The sequence below is a fragment of the Eptatretus burgeri genome, chromosome 13 (assembly GCF_056783735.1).
Source record: "Eptatretus burgeri isolate ZD-2024b chromosome 13, Ebu_testis_v1, whole genome shotgun sequence".
NCBI lineage: Eukaryota > Metazoa > Chordata > Myxini > Myxiniformes > Myxinidae > Eptatretus > Eptatretus burgeri.
The window spans coordinates 75942135-75959484 of NC_140973.1; the positions used below are offsets into that span (position 1 = coordinate 75942135).

At 43.4% G+C, this 17350-nt stretch overlaps 1 protein-coding gene across 5 annotated transcripts in view; it reads right to left on the minus strand.

The window, feature by feature from the left end:
• Positions 1-16985, minus strand: part of LOC147014822 (tyrosine-protein phosphatase non-receptor type 21-like) — a 149476-nt gene extending 132491 nt beyond the window's left edge. For 2 of the 5 annotated variants that reach the window (XM_085853123.1, XM_085853125.1), the window contains exons 1-2: positions 16509-16814; positions 16264-16373 (exon numbers count right to left, since the gene is read on the minus strand). The gene's annotated coding sequence lies outside the window, so the exon portion shown is untranslated. Of the gene's footprint in view, positions 1-16263; positions 16374-16508; positions 16820-16881 lie in introns of those variants that run through there. The other 3 variants (XM_085853124.1, XM_085853126.1, XM_085853127.1) reach the window with 3 other exon arrangements.
• Between the last annotated feature and the right edge of the window lie 365 nt (positions 16986-17350).

The following is a 17350-nucleotide window of genomic DNA, read 5'->3' on the forward strand; positions in this document are numbered from 1 at the left end:
CCCCCGACAGACGATCTCAGTGGCCTCCAGATGTCAACCGGCATTCAAGGCTGTTCGCGAAAGGGTGCACGGCAAGGCTGGGTGCTGGCGACGGACGTGACATGCACGCACACATTTCAAGACGTTTTCTCTTCACGGATGACTACTCCGGTGAGCGAGATGATTCTTCCACCCCCCCTCCCCCCACTGAACCCCACTGAATGATCTGTTGGGTACCCATGTCTGTATTTAGCTGTAAGTCAACCCCCGATAAGCATCTGCTCTTTGTCTCTTTCCTGGCATTTTGATTGATTTTGCTTTGAAATTAATTCATTTATTTACCTCAGAAAGTAAAAGGTTCTTTTTATGTATTTATTTTATTATTAATAAATCATTTGTCGATTTCCAACCTGTCCGTGTTTGTCCTTTCCTTCCATTGGTCCAGCATTGTTCAAACCGAGATAGACTGGGAGGTAATTACCACAGATTTGACCAAAAATAGTTGGCATGCACCAGCGGTTAAAACGCTCGGCCGCCTTTATTAAAATCTAATCGAGATAACATTGGTGCTTTGCCGAGGGCATGCTCTCCGCTCAGGTAACCACGTGACCTCCAGTTAAACAGAATAATTAGACGGTGGACACTAGAACTCGTGGTTGACTGGGTGGCATTCGTGGTTCTAAAACAACCCACAGTACCACAACGTTAATTGTGAGCGGTGGCCTCAGGTCCGGCTCTACCGGGGATTAATCCCCGAGTGACAAGCTGGTCTCTCGGTACCCGTGGCCGCAAATATATATGTATGTACATATATATATATATATATATATATATATATATATATATATATATATATATATATATATATATATATATATATATATACATACATACATATATACATACATATATACATACACACACAATACTGGTTTCTCTTCAATTCATATATACGAGGTGTATTCAAAAAGTATCCAACCTTAATTTTTCGTGCGTAAAGAAATGAAGCTAGGAGGCATGGTTTGGTGCACATATGTAGGCGATCCTAATTCGTATGCGTGAATATTTTCCCGCCTGCAGAAGCTGTCAGTCGCCGACAGACCGCCGATGAGTGAGAAAGTGCAAGTGAGCGCCGTCGGATTTTCGTTTTTGACAAAATGACGGATCACTGTGGTCTCATCGCCAGTGATCACTGTGTTGAAGTTGGGATCACTGTTCACAGTCTCCAGCATGTCCTGTGCGATCTCCAAACGGAGTTGCTTCTGCTCGATCGTTAGCAGTTTTGGCACGAACTTCACTGAGATTCTCCTTAAGCCCAAATCCTCAGTCACAATGGAATGAACGGATCAAATGCTGACGCCCGCCTCGTCTGCAAGTTCTCTGATAGTGATTTGACGATCCTGCATCAGCAGGGTCCTCACTTGGTCAATGACGATCTCATTTCGGGATGTTGAGGGCCTACCATCATGTGCGACCATCTTTGAAGCATTGTACCACTCTTTTATCCGTGTAGTGGTGCCCATTGCTTCATTCCCGAAAGTCTGTAGAATCTTGCGGATCGTTTCCACTTGGGAATCGCCAAGCTTTACACAAAATTTGATGCAGTAGCATTGTTCAAGTTTTTCCGTCATTTTGTCAAAAACGAAAATCCGACAGCGCTCACTTACACTTCCTCACTCATTGGCAGTCTGTCGGCGACTGACAGCTTCTGCAGGTGGGAAAATATTCACGCATACGAATTAGGATCGCCTACATACGTGCACCAAACCACGCCTCCCTAGCTTCATTTGTTTACGCACGAAAAATTAAGGTTGGATACTTTTTCAACACACCTCGTATATACAGGGGTTTCCTTAGAAGCCAGTTACCGGCGACCCGCAGCCGTCTACTCAGAGAAAAAAATGTCAAGGGTCGCCACCTACTTCAGCAGCGATTTTTTTATTTTTTTTTCTTTGTCACGAAATCTCTACATCCCGTTTTGAAATCCGAGATGAAAACACATTAGTATTTCGATAAAAGCGGGCTTACTTTCACTGTTAGTACTCTCGCCAGGTCGAGCCCAACACTAACCTAAAAATAACACAAGCAGCTAAAACACGCCTCCTGCAATGGAGAGTTCTCTGCTTTAGCCTCGTTTTGGACTGTTGGCCTGATACCCTGATACCATACAGCAATGACCTCAAGAAAATAAACTTTGTCGGCCTCACAATTTCGGTGCCGAAACGATGGCATCGAAACGAAAATCCCTGTTTGACTTTGGATTTTTGAAGAAGTCCAAAGACATGGCAGGTAAGCTTCTGGCCATCAGTAATGGGTCTAAACTTGTACTGTCGCGAGTGCGGCGTTGTTGTTGTGTCACAAAACACGTGTTTCACCTCGTCCATTTTGAGCTTTTGTCAAGTGATGCGGCTCCAAAATACACGGTCACCCGTTGTGCCTTTTTAATTTACTAGTACGTGCCCGTATGTGCGTGGCCGTACGTGCAAAAAAAAGAAGAATTGTGACGTCAATCGTGACGTCATTGCACCGTGTCCTGTCATTGGTTTGGTAAATAAATGGCCATAACTTTGGAACCACTTGTGCCCGTGCGTGCGTTCCCGTACGTGTGCCCGTATGTGCGTGGGCATACGTGCAAAAAAAACCAAAAAAATTGTGACAATCGTGATGTCATAGCACCGTGTCCTGTCATTGGTTTGGTAGATAAATGGCCATAACTTAGGAACTGCTTGTCCGATTAATATCAAACCTTGAAAAGGCACATCCACGGGTTCCCAGCAATATACCTGGCAAGTTTCAAGCAGATTGGACTGGTGGTTGTCGAGAAACGGCGGTCGCAGACAGACAGACAGGCAGACACACACACACAGACAGACACACAGATATTGCTGGAATTATAGATAAAGTAATTAGCCTATAAGCTTAAAGCAGCTTTTGTACATGTTATTATTCGTGGTTATTTGCACTGAAAATTGCTGTTTATTCACTGAAGTGAAGTATGAGCAGCTGTGACCTGGCCAACTGAATACTGGTACCGCAGGTACATGCATGTACCATAGACTTGCGAGCTTTTCTTGACGGTATAACAACACGATAATGTAAGGTGATAGTTTTACAAAATTGAGATTGTGACTGTGATGCAGTATTCACACTTAGACTGTTTGATTGGTTGACTGATTGAGGCTTGCTGACATCAAATAAAGAAATTATCAGAAAACGAGTGAAGTTAAATACATGTTTATCATTCATTTTCAAACAATAAACTAGTCTAAAGTTATTCATTTGAGCTGTTTATTAAATCAAAACAAAACACAATAAAATAATAATAAACAATATTTAACAAAGTAAAATGAAATCAAAGAGGGAAAATATGCATAAAATGAATGAAAGAAAATTTACAAATATAATACTGAGCTTCCCTATGCTTAAATAGTTCATCAGATATTTAGGGAGTTGTGAAGTTTAGGTGTTGTCATTGTTTGAGATGGCCCTCAACTTCTGGCTAATGGTACGCCGTTTTGAAAAGCAGTTTCTCACAGTGATGAATGCATTTGGACTATTTTCAGTTACTCCACTGCTTAACATCCAAGCAATTTTCATTACATTTAGTGAGTGGGGTGTGGGCCACATTAAAAATGATAGCATGCGAAACATCAATTCACAATTTTTCATTCACAAGTATACAGCACATATACATTTTAATTATTTGCTATTTGCAGAATTCCCTGAACCTCTCCCTGTCCCTCCACCTGAACCTCTCCAGTCTCTGAACCTGAACCTCTCCCAGTCTCTGAAACTGAATCTCTCCCAGTTTCTGAACCTGAATCTCTCCCTGTTTCTGGACCAGTCTGCTCTCCCTCTCCTGAACCAGTCAACCATCCGACTGTAAATCAACCGGCGAACTCTTTCTCACTTTCTGAATCTGCCAGGACTTTGTCACACTCACTGCAAGAAAATCAACTTGCAGTTCCTGATCCAGTGACACCGTCTACTGCAGCCAACTCATTAACATTCTCTGAACTAATCAACTCTGGCATACAGTCTGAATCATCTAGTTCTTTAATGGTAGAAGAAACTTTAACATGTAGCTCCCCCATTAATCTATCTCATGATATCTCTATGTGTAGTGTAAAAGATCTTGATACATCTTCACCTATCCCAACAGCATGATAATATGAGAACTATTTCATGTCAGAAATCATGCAAGAATGCATCTCCAGCCATCAAGGATCCTCCGGCTTCCAGGGCCCACCTCGGGCCCTGGACCCCGGCCATACAGCTGCGCTCGCTTCGCTCGCGGTGATGGTAGCCTGCTACTTTTAATGGTAGCCTCCTACTCCAAAAAATAAGGAAACCCCTGTATATACCAGTTTCTCTTCAATCAGTGGATTGAAAAAGTGGTTCAATCACTTGTATTTCATCATAGAAATGTGTGTGTGATATATCGGAAAAAAAATATTCCCTTACGAATCTTGCAGTGACATATTTGTATCATGAAAATACATAAACAAACAAACACACTCGAGCAAAGTCGATGGCACGCCATCGCAAATCCCCATGATTCCTACCAAAAGCAAAGTTGAAAGATGGCAAAAGTTTCCACCAGGATTCTCCCAATATCAAATTTTGAGTTAAAAAAAAAATTTCTTTACCCCTGTGACCCCAAGTCACTATCCCCTGGGGCATAGACGGGATCAAATCCACCACAACATAAAATATTTCATGCATCCCCTAATGTTGATTGCATATCCAAAGTTTCATTGAAACCAGACCTAATCAGACGACACAATGACAACTGATATGCATCCACATTATTACACATACTTGTACCATGAGCCTGGTGTGGCTCAGAGGTTAAGGCAGTGGCTTGAGATCCTTGGGGTCCTGAGTTTGAGCCCCGCTGGCTGCCGAGTTAGCATCAGGGGGGTTGACTCAGCCTGTCATCCTTCCAAAGGTCGGCGAAATGAGCACCAGTATACTGGTAATTATTCCTGCAGGGTCGAAGGCGACTAAAGGGTTGGCGTCAGGAAGGGCATCCAGCCGTAAAAACATTGCCACAAGAAAGGGTACCATATTTGGAGCCCGCAAAAAGCTGACCCCTGCTCAGGGATAAAAGCTTTCAAATGGTGTGATGATACATACTTGTACCAAGTTTGTTTTAAATCTGTTCAGCAGTTCTCAAGCATCACATTTTCACCCGACATGACCTCTGGCCTTTGACCTTTTGATGCCAAAATCTAATCTGTTCATCTTTGCATCATAATATATACTTATAGCAAGTTTGGTCAAAATACTATTGCTGGTTCATAAGTTAGCACGGTAACAGAATTATAAAAATATGCCCATAATTGCAGTTTTTGGTATTTGACCTTTTGACCATGCCCCAGGGGGCAGGGCCAAAAGTGATGCTGCTCTTGCAGCTATTTGTGGTGATCATAACTTTCAAGTTTGGGAAATTTCTGCTAAACCGTTGAGGAGAGAGTGTGACGGACAGACAGACGGACCCGATTACAATATCCTTCCGGTTTTTTTTCAATAGACGTGGGGATAATAAATCAATCAAGATATGTTAGCATTTTGTGGACTATCCCACTCCAAGAACATTTTGAAAGGCCCTCATATGTAGTGTGCATAGAAAGCATGTGGCACACAGGCTTATCTCCCTCATCTTCAGTCGCACAAGAATAACGAGGTGACAAATTTGAAATGGGCTTGATTGTACCATTGAAACCACTTGAGATGTACAAAACAATACAATACAAATGGCACAAAGGTATGTCGTTATGGCAATAGTCAAAGCCAGCTGTTACAATTCCCCTGAAAGCAGGTGGTACACAATCACCCCCACTTATTTTAGGTACTGCGAACACAAACTTGAACTTTGGACTCTCAGAATGACCAACTTAGAACACTAAAGAATGTAGGAAAACAAAGACTCGAGGAAAAATACAACCAAGGTGGGGGAGAAAAATAATAATAATAATTTAAAAAAAACAGCAAACCATTTGCATCATGAAACTTCACTGCCATGAAATGAGGGCCTAAAACAAGCACTACAAACAGACTTCAGATATGACCAATCAATGAAAAAGAAAGATGCATCAAACGTGCATTCATAGGTTTGAAATGGCTAACAAAAATATGTGAGTGAATTATCATAAAAGGCAGCATTACAGGGTTTCATTCTACCACAAATAGTCATCATTTGTTCAATACAAATGCATTTGAAGGTGTTGGCTTGATAAAAACGCCACATGTACCCATAATTATTGCCGCATTAAGATGACTGAAGAAACAGAAGGGGTTATGGATTAGATGAACACCTGTACTCCCTCCATAACAGCTGACAACAAAGAAAGGACGTCATTCGTTTACCTTTGTACATGTAAGCTATACAAAGTAAACAGAGTCCATGATGGCAACCTTTAGTTGCCTGACTAATGAGGTGGAATACACAAGTGTGCCTCTGTCAAGGCAATGAAACACCAACATTATTCTTTATGGAGGCCATTTTCCTTATCGAACCGCATGCCAAATCCAAGAGTAACCGCAAGCCTACACGGTACTCACACAAAAATGCAGCTATTTGACAGAAAATGAACAACACGATTCCACTTTATAAAGTAACCACAAGGAACTTGGAATAGTTTGCAAGAGAAGTTCTCAAATCGACAATGATTAAAGGATGGCCTTGAGGCCTCTGAGCCGTCTGGCCTGGGTTCTAATCTCAACTCAGCTATAAAGTGTTCTCTCAATGTTTCACAGGCAAGGTGATGATAATCCCATGATCACATCAAAGATGATTATGATGGTGATGATGATGATGATGATGATGATGATACGACGACGACAAAACGGACAAAGTTAAAATGTGCAGATAATGCAACTGAAAAAAACTTTACGGGTAATTATACAGGATAGAGTGAACCCATCAAATCAACAAGGTTTTACACTTTGCCTCCAGTTTGTACGACCATTGTCCACAAAAGGAAAATACGTGATTTTGTTTATATCCAAGGAAGACATTTACAAATGAACTACTTCATTCAATAGGATTTGGGTTTATCACCTTCCAGATAAAATGATAATTTTACCCAAGGCACACAATATTATGTTGAAGATTTGAAAGTTACAAAGAAAACTGTATTATAAAAAGAAGAGAACACCAAGAAATGTAGGCAAGACGGCTGTTCACCACCATCTCACATCATCCCCCATCCAAAACAATATTTTCTACCCTTGTTTAACACCCACCCCAAGCCCACTTCCTTCAAAATTTCCAGTTTTTCCTTTCTAAGAGTTTGCTTCTGAATACATCTTGCCTTCCCCATGTGTCCTTCGAAAACCCCTAAATTCCTCCCCACACCCATTATTGGTCAAATAGTGGGGCAACTTAGCATAACAATTGTGCATTTTGTGAGGAAAGCACCAAATTTGGCACACTAGTAGCCAAACATATTATGAACAGATTTGGATATTGGGCCATCTCAAATTCAGCCGCTGATGGCTGTGGCAGCCATTTTCCAATGCCATCAAAAATTTGAGATAGCCAATATCCAAATCTGTTCATAATATGATAGGCTACTAGTGTGCCAAATTTGGTGCTTTCCTCACAAAATGCACAATTGTTATGCTATATTTAGCTAAGTTGCCCCACTACAAAGTCTCCCTAGATTTTGTCCTTCAACTCGACGGTTGGTTACCTCCCCCAACCCCCTCTCCACACTTCCTTTTGTTCTGCTGCGTCCTGATCCGTTTAGTGTTACTAGCTTATACAAAAAATAAAAATCAATAAAAAAAAAAAAAAAACTTTGTAACTGAACAAACATTGTTTGAGTGAAATACTCGTACACCAATTTTTGGCTCATCACCGACCACAAGATACAAGGGGTGTTCAAAGTTAATGGAATGACATACCCACAATAGATAAGTCACCTTTCTTGTTTTCCAATATGGTGACCTTCGACTTCAACACACTTGCTCAATTTGTCCTTCAACTCATCTATACCAATAAAATAGAAGTTTTAAGACACCAGACTCAGTGGTGCAATGGTTAGAGCATCCCCTCTGAGTCTGGGAGGTCGGTTGTTCAAATACCGGCCGAGTCATACTAAAGACGTTAAAAAATGGTACGTGCTGCTTCCTTGCTTGAGGCTCAGAATTTTAAAAGGATAGAGCACGACCAATCAACCATAGGTTGTTCTGCAAGTCAAAATTGAAGGAGACAGAGTAACCAATAGAAGAAGAAAACAGGAGCAAAGCCTTGGGTCAACGGTCCTCAGCATTTGTCCTTGATAAACTACCACAACTTCTTTTTTTATTTTCATGACTGGTGTCATCTTCAAATGATTGTAGTTTTGTGAGGCATGTAGTCAACTATCGGGATGCCCACTGAATCACAAAAAAAATTGAGGCCATGATCTTGCCTGTTGAGGGTTGAGTTTGAAATGTGTTGGGTGGCGGTGACCCCTTTTACTTCTATTACATGGATTCCAACTTGATTTCAAGATCCTAGTGGTGAAGATATACTTGGTAGCCATTTACCGATGAGCAATGAAGTCAGCTGGAATCCAATGAACCATCCGAGAAGCTGGTGACATGATGACAGCTCTTGCTGTCGATCGAGAGTGCTGAGGTTTCGGGTGACCTATCTTTGAGACCTTGGAGATGCCAAAATGTCTGTGGATGATGGTGAAAACACAGTGTTGAGAAACTCAGGATTTCATGGATATCTGGTGACTTTAATGTGGCGATCCTCCAAGATTAATGGGTAGACAAAGCTCATCTGCCAGGGATCTTGACATGGGATAATCCTCCAGGCAATTGGCCTGAATGCTTAAAAGTCAGCTGACCATTTGGCTGCTGTAGAATATGATGTTATACAGTGGCAACACATGTTTATCGTTTTCTGTAAAGATTGCATCATATTTGCATAGAAATTCAATGACACCCGACAGTCAATTTTAGCAGGATTAATAATAGTTATGGTTGTGGAAAACGGACACCCGGGGAAGATGCATCCAACTATAGGGAACCCTGAGTTAGTTATTCGTTATTATGTGTGCTTAGCCAGCAGGTACCTGGTCTTTGTAAAGGGGATGGGGTAAAATGCGTTATGTGGGTTTAGCTAGGCTATTCCCCTTCATGCAATTCCCCAACTTGCATCCAACTTTCCAACTTCACTGACTTTCCATTCATCCTTTCCACCACCCCCAACCCCCACTCCTCCTCAACCTCACAAACGCTCCTCTTCATTAAAGATTCCTGCAAAAATTAAAGTCTAACATTCCTGCAAAGGCTCCTCTTCATTAAATATATTTCAAATACCTTCCATCCTCAATTCCTTCAAATGTTTTTTTGCATCCAATTTGCACTCTTTACCTTTCTACACCACCACACAACACCACAATTACTCCGACACATTCATGACGGACATTAGCACTGTCAGTACCGTCGCCGGGCAAGGCAGTGCCGACTGTCAAACACAAACGCATGTTCAACGCGACTGCCAGAAACAATAATGCTGCGCTCTCAGGCGTGGCTTGAGGAGCATGGATGCGGGGAAGTTAACCTGCTGAACCAATGGAGAAGCAGCACGAAAGGATCGACACTCATTTCCAAGACCGGTGCCACGCCTCACTCCGGGATAGTAAAAGGCAAGCGAATGAAGACAGTCTGTCTGTGTCTGTTTGTGTCTGTCTGTACGAACCACAATACAAGCAGAACTGCTGGAGAGCCATGGCAAGCCATTCCCGTCGACAAGCCGTTCCTATCAGCTGAACCCCGGGTTGTGGGCTAACCTGGCGATCCATCTGGGAAAGTTGTGCTGACACCAGACAGACCAAAGGGGTCCCGAGGACGAATGCTGCATGCAATCCTTGGGCGCAGTGGCCACGTGTACCCGATATTCCTGACAAGCTGCACTGACACACCACTCGCATTTCCCTACTTCCCTCCCCCACACTTTGGGAATAACACAAGCATGCCCGTCTGTGTGGGATAAGCAAGATGCCACAACCACACCTCAATCTTCCATCTCTCCCTCTCCTATCTACGTTTTCCCAGATGATTGTGTGGTGTGCCTGTCTATCCTTAGACAGATAAGATTGTTTAAAGATAACTTATGTGCTAGCGATAAACTTCTCTTGTGTCTTTGATGTGAATGCATGCCTTGTAAATACTGGACTTGTGCAGATGTGCTTGTGAAATACGTGCTTTGGACATCGTGACTATAAATACGTGCCTTGCTTTGCTAAAGTGGTTTTTGTTTATTGGTCTGACAGTGTGCACGTACAGTATTAAATAGACGAGATGTTGTATCCCAATGATTCACTCCAGTAGCATAGCCAACGTTCACCCACGGTTTGCTCGAGAGTACTTAATAAATATACAGGGTGGACGTTGAGAGCACGGTTCCCACGTTGAGACAGCTAGCTCATCCATAGGTAATGAGACACTCAGCATGATTACTCTGTGAGAACGAGTTATCCCAACTGGCGTCTGCGGTTGCTTAGCAACACATCGGACCATCGATTTATTGGTGTCTTGTGGCTTCAGGGTCAGAGGTCGAGCGACGGATCCGAGCAAACCCCTTGTGCTCTCTCTGAAACCCATAATACAATACAATACAATACAATAGGCATCCACATTATATTTTGAAAGGAAAAAAAAAACAAACAAAAAAAACAACCACCTCCGCCAAACTGATTATCATATTTTCCAGTGTATAAACTGCGGCCATGAATGAACCACACCCGTTTTTCACCCTCAAAAGAAATGATATATTGATCATTTTATATTCTGATCTACATCTAAATACGTTTGTACATCGACTTTGTTTGGAACAAAGTGATGGACGTATCAACGTGCTTACTCCCATGTCCGCTTAATTTTGTTGAACAGTTTTATTCTCATTTTCAATAAGAGAGAGGAGAGGATAGCAAGAAGTTATTATTTTTCTTTCGTATTTTTTAATCTGAAAGAGGATTTTTTTTTTTTGTTACTAGAAAAGAGGAAGAAAAGGGATTCATACCGGTATCATACATATTCCTTGTGGATTTGTGGCCTGAAAAAAGGGTCGTTTGGGTTTGATGAAGGTTTTCAGCTGTACCCGAGGAAATCCTCATCAATGTTTTCCTCATCGAAGGCAGCACGTAACTCCTTGTCTGAATCAGGGTAGAGAAAGTCCACGTCGCTGTCACCATCATTTGCAGCTTCCTCCTCCCAAATTGTCATCCTCTGTGCCATCCATGTTGTTGGAGATGCAGCATTTCAGGAATGATGATGACGATGACGGTATCTCTTCCCACACCTTGATGATCCAGCCGCAGATCATCGGATGGTCGATCTTTTTCATCCTCCTGGTCTTGGTGTCGGTCTTCTCCCCACACATTATCCAGCCGGAACAGCAGCGAGGTAGCCCGTCCTTGAACGGCTTTTTGATGGACACATTGAGGGGCTGCAGGAGTGACATCATCTTGCCTGGGATGATGACGAGATCGGTGTTGGTCCAGCGGTGTAGCGCTTTGGTGTCATCGGTCTTGTGACAACCGAATGCATCCAGGACGAGCATGCTGTCATCAGGAGAGATCACCATCTGGCCTACTACTCCAGACCATGTGCACCCTGTCCTGGGCCAGTCCCTCATCTATCCAGCCCTTCTGCTGCGCATGAACAATGACGACAGCTGGAAGCTTGTCTTAGGGCAGCGTTTTCCTCTTGGACATGACATACGGGGGATAGCTTGTCACTATCTGCGGTGCAGGCAAGCATGACTGTGAATCGGTCCTTCTCGTGACTAGCAGTGTTGATCGTCACATTGCGCTCCCCCTTCACTGTGATGGTGGTCCCTCTTGGTATGTCAAAGATAAGGGGGAGGGGAGGGGTCTGGTTAGCAGCATTGATGATGCAGGACTGGAAACTCGTCATCTTATCAGCCATATCATCAAGTAGATGTTGGGAGATGTGTGTGCGGCGTTGAACCGACAGTTGATTGCGTTCCATGAACCTGACCGCCCCCAGCCTGTTGGCGGAGTCGTATTCTGATGACGTCGTCCTCTGTGCCGTAAGTTTGTATGCAAGCATATTTGAGGTGCGTGCTCTGATACAAGACAGAAGCCATTGTGAATAATTCTTCTTTTGATGCGAGACCAGGTGTTCTTCTTCTTTCGTGTTTAATGGTGTATTCAGGCTCTATATTCGCCACACACCTAAACTCCGGGTGTCTCCGTTTTTTTGTTTTTTTTTAATTTCTGCACATGGTGAAGAAAACGCTGTACAAACTCTTAACTTGAACCAATTTTCAAATTTTAAATGATGGAATTGAGCGTAACAGGAGTTCTGACTGCTAAAAAAAAAAAGTGTTAATTTGGAATATAATTGGAATTCAGCATCGATCGTTTCTGAAAGTTTTTTTTTTTTCTATATCCGTGTATTAATCGCACGCCCAACTTTTACCCTTTTTGCCGATTAAAAAGTGCCGTTTATACACCGGAAAATACGGTAAATCAAAATAAAGACCAATTACTGCACTGTAGTTCCAAGAAGGAAACCAGACTTAAAACACACACACACCACACACCACACACACACACCACACACACACACAAGCTAGTATATTTGAAGTTTATAACCTTAACTTATAAGTAATTGACCGATTTCCCAATTGCCCAGATCATCAGCTGGGCACGTGTTTCATCGAGGTTTCGATCCTTTCAAAGTAATAGCACATAACAAACATACAGGCAAGTATATAATCTTGTATATTATTTCCGAGTTTGTGGTTTCGTGTCGCGCTATCTTCGACTTTGTTCTACGCTCGAGTAACGTGATATTCGGCTTACATTATCTCAAAGACCATATGAGGTGCATGGTACAAAAAAGGTAAATAAAATGATTCTGAAACGGTGAAATCGGATTCCACTTACTGCATTAAAGTAAAATTACTACTGATACTCTGCATCAGTTGCTTTCTCAAACACACCCACCCCAACATGTCGTGCAGAGCGCGGGTTATGCTCGTGAACAATTAAATTAAATAACGAGAAGGGCACTCGGTAGAGCACGTAACTCCGCCACATAATGTCTGATCCACGAGAACATATCGGGGCCGATACATTTTTTAAATATCATACAAAACAGTACGACATAGTTTTTGGCCCTATCTCTCAATGTTGAAGATTCACTTAAAAAAATTAAATAATTCTCCTCTCCAGATCTGGATTCAGATCTTCACCAAAATCAAATCAGTTCGTTCTCGTCACACAACAAACCTGCCCACCAAATTTCATCTGAATCCGTCCACAACTTTTTGAGATATCCTGCACACAAACAGACAAACAAACCAACAAACTTGGTTTGTTTCTCCAATGGCTTGATTTCCGATCATCAATTTGGTTTCAGACCAGGTCACTCTACCCTGGATATGTTGCTTCTGCTCTCCCAACAATGGATGGATGTCCTCAATGCCAGACAGGAAATCTGAGCCGTATCCCTGGACATGTCACGTGCTTATGACATGATCTGGCACCCTGCCCTGCTCACCAAACTCTCTTCCTATGGTATCCCAGGAAATCTCCACTCATGGCTCGCAGACTTCCTCTCCTGTCACAGTCAACGTGTGGCCCTAAATGGAGTTCTTTTATCGCCTCTTCCAGTCCAGGCTGGAGTTCCTCAAGGTAGCGTTCTGTGCCCTGTTCTTTTTCTGGTTTTAATCAATGATCTCTCCGACTCTCTGGAAAATCCTCTATATCTCTGCTGATGACTCCACCCTCAGCCGTACCATCGGTCATCCCTCAGACCAGCAAGCAGCAGCTTCTTCGTTCTCTGCAGATCTGGATAAAATCACAAACTGGTCCAACACGTGAAACATGTCTTTCAATCCAGACAAATCTCACACTCTCACTATGTCTCTTCGAAAGGACCGTTTAGAACCCCCCCCCCCCCTCCATCCACTTTCTCAACAATCTTCTGGAAGAAATCCTTTCTTTCAAGCTTCTGGGTCTCACTATCTGCCATGACTTTCCTGGGAAAGCCACATTTCCAACCTCGCCTCCAAAGCCAGTCGCCGACTGGGAATCCTCCGTCGTGCAAAGTCCTTCCTCGGCCCACCTGAGCTCCTGACCACTTACAAAGCTTTCGTCCACAGCCTGATGGAGTACTGCTCTCCCCTCTGGGCTGGTGCTCCTGCCTCCCACCTTTCTTGGCTTCACGCTGTGGAAACCAAGGCTTTTCAGATCATTGGCATTCCCGCAATGAGGCTGAGTCTTTGGGTCTCTCACTCTCTCACCGTAGGCTGGTCGGTGGTCTTTCTGTCTTCTACCGTATCCTCTCCAGCCTCGCCCCCCCTGCTCTCTCTGCGATTTGTCCCCACCACATTTCCACAGGGCGCTCAAGGTCCACAAACAACCCCCTTCTGGTAAAACTACCAAAATCACGGAATCACTGCTCACCTTCACTCTTTCATTCCTCTTTTTTCCTACCTTTGGAATAAACTCCCTCACTCTATTCAATCCCATTCTTCTCTCCAGGCCTTCAAAACAGCTGTTCATTGTTCACCACCAGGTTCTCAAATCCAAATCCTCGATCTTTTCTACCCCCGATAATCCACCCAAGCCCAACTCCTTCAAATTCCCTGCTGTCCTTCCTGAAAGTCCCTGTATTGTCCATCTTGTATTCTCCATGTTCCTCGCCACATCCCTCTCCCTTCCACAGATCTCCTTATGTCTCTGTTCCCCACTGTTTTGTCCTTCCCACTCCCGCCCCTCGTCTCATGCCTCCCTTGCTGTGCGTTGTGTGTTAGCTCTAACACGAGCCTCGACAAGGTATACAAAACAAAAATAAATAAATAAAACAAGGACGGGTGAAAACATGACCTCCTACCACCGCGAGTTAATAGAACACCTTTCCCCGCGTAGTCTTTCGAAACAAGGACATGGGTGGGGTGTACGAGCGCCAAATTTGAGTGGTCGTAACGAGTAAAAATGCTGCAATCTTTTGTCCAAGTACTGCTAAACGAAAGGGTTTTGAAAGTGCTAAAAAAGCAATTTGCGTTTGTTTACTGCCATTGATGCAGCGTCTTTTACACCACCTTATTTAACACATTACATTAGTTCTTCATGCCTGGTGTTTGTGTCCTTCATGATGTCGTTTTAAATACGTTTTCTGTTTGGAATAATTTTCAATTTGGTCTGACTGCGAGACAGACAAAGAGTAAAATAATTAACTCACGTGAGCAGTGAGGGTTAGGGTTAGGGTTAGCCGTTATGGTTTTGACGTCTCTGCGCATGCACACTCAGGATTAATGTCGAGCCAAGGTACTGCTAAACTACAGGTTCGTTTTCTGATTCGTGTTGAAGATACAACACATTCAATGGAAATCAAGCTGTTCTTCGATCATAAATTGACGTTTGTAGACAGACAAAGTGAACTAATTTGCTTGACTCAGCTTTTTCGCTTCTTGTGCACAGGGTAAAAACCACAGCTCTAGGAGGCCAAGCAATAACCCATTCCAAGAACTTCTTGAACGCTTCTCGTACTCGTTGGGAAACCTGCCAACTGTGGACCAAAGCATGGCCAAGATCCAGGCATTGCTTTGTGATACTCAAGGTGTGCTCTCCCCCACCACCGCACTCCCCCCCCCCACCCGAACCATCTACAGTGAAACAACACACTATTTATAATTGAGTTTAAGAGAATAGAAACAATCATTTGTTGCATATCCAAAGCATCACAGACACACAAGACTAATAACTTCAAGTTCTTGACATCTAGAAATCGAGCAGCAAACATCTATCTGGAGCTGGGAGAGTGAAGGAGAACGAGCTTCAACTAAGTACTGTCACACAACACGATAAACCCACAAATGACGGGGCAGTACGCCACAAGGACGAATCATCAGACGTGGTGGACCCTTGTACGTGCACAGATGACTTCTGAGATGTCAATGGCTCTGGTGACTCGAGCAGATGGTCGGCTTATTGAGGACTGAGGTCGCACAGACCGATTTGGGGCAGGTTTATGGGGCTAACAGTACATAAACAAACTGGGTAGAGAGCATGAGGAGGGTCTGGTATTAAACGAGAAGGAATTAAAACGAAGGGACCCTCGAGGAACCTTGACAGAGGAGAATTATAACATGAGAAAGCACAAGACGACCCAAATGGTCAAGGAGAGGAGTACTGAGGAGAGGAGATCCCGAATGATACAAACGCTTTCTTGGTGATCCCCAAGAGACCATGAACCCCCACCCAACCCCTCCCCCCTCCCCAGTACTCGGACCATGCTCACCTCCAGGGCGTCCATAACAGCTCTGCTGCTTACTCGCCCGGCTTCATCAGACTCAGAGCGTATTGAAATTACCACTCAAGTGTTCGTGACGTACTCCTCGTGATTTTCACCTTCAAAAGAACAAAACACTGACTAAACACCGAGGTAAATGTAAAGAACGTAACGAACGCGATCGTCTCAGAACATCGTGGGGAAGGGGGGGTGTAAAAAAAAAAAAAATTAAAAAAAAAAAAACAATCACTGACCGCAGCGGATCCCCTCGCAATTTGTATCACTCCGCGCAGAAATATTCCCCGTTTCGCGGCTCCCCTTCACTCGGTCCCTCGACCTTTCCCCTGCCCCGAAAGACCTTCAATCGTACTACGGCCTCTCGATGCGACGCTGGCGAAAAAGCCGCGGCGAGCGGCGGGTTTGACGTTTTTGGAGGGCGTCGGCGGAGGGATCCGTTTCGCGTTGTACGCCCGTGACTTGAGCCGAGAGGCATGGCAGGAATGTGTGGCGCTCCGATCCTCTCACAGGCCCATACAAATCATTCTCTCTTTATCAAACGTCCCTTTCTTGAACACACCGAGCAAAAGGACTGCAATAACTCGTGACGTGTCCTTTAGAAGAACTTACGCTAATGCTTTACTTGACAGGAATGTACAGCAACAGCCTCGGTGCCAGTCGCTCCACTCCGCCTTTTGTACGTCTTGCGTGGCACTGCTTGCAATCGCTATGTGGTTACTCTTCTTCTTCACAACAATTATTATTGTTGAGGTCCCTTTAATGCACCCTCAGTCTTGCTTCGCATTGTTCTATGTCAACCGATCGTTGCCGCTGATCTTTATATTTAGACACAAATGGAGTGGAGTCCAAACGGGTTGCTTTCCTCATTCTTTAAATATATATGTTTTAAAACCTTGAAACTTCATGAATTACTTTTTTCTTTAAACATTATTTTAACGTTTTTCTCAAGGGATTGTGGGTAGAGAGTGAGACGTCCAGTTGTATGGTCACACATTCCTCTTTTACTGGCCTTGTACTGACAATAATCCCTCCCTTTTTCCTTAAAAAGATACATGTGATGCTGTTTTACAATAATATT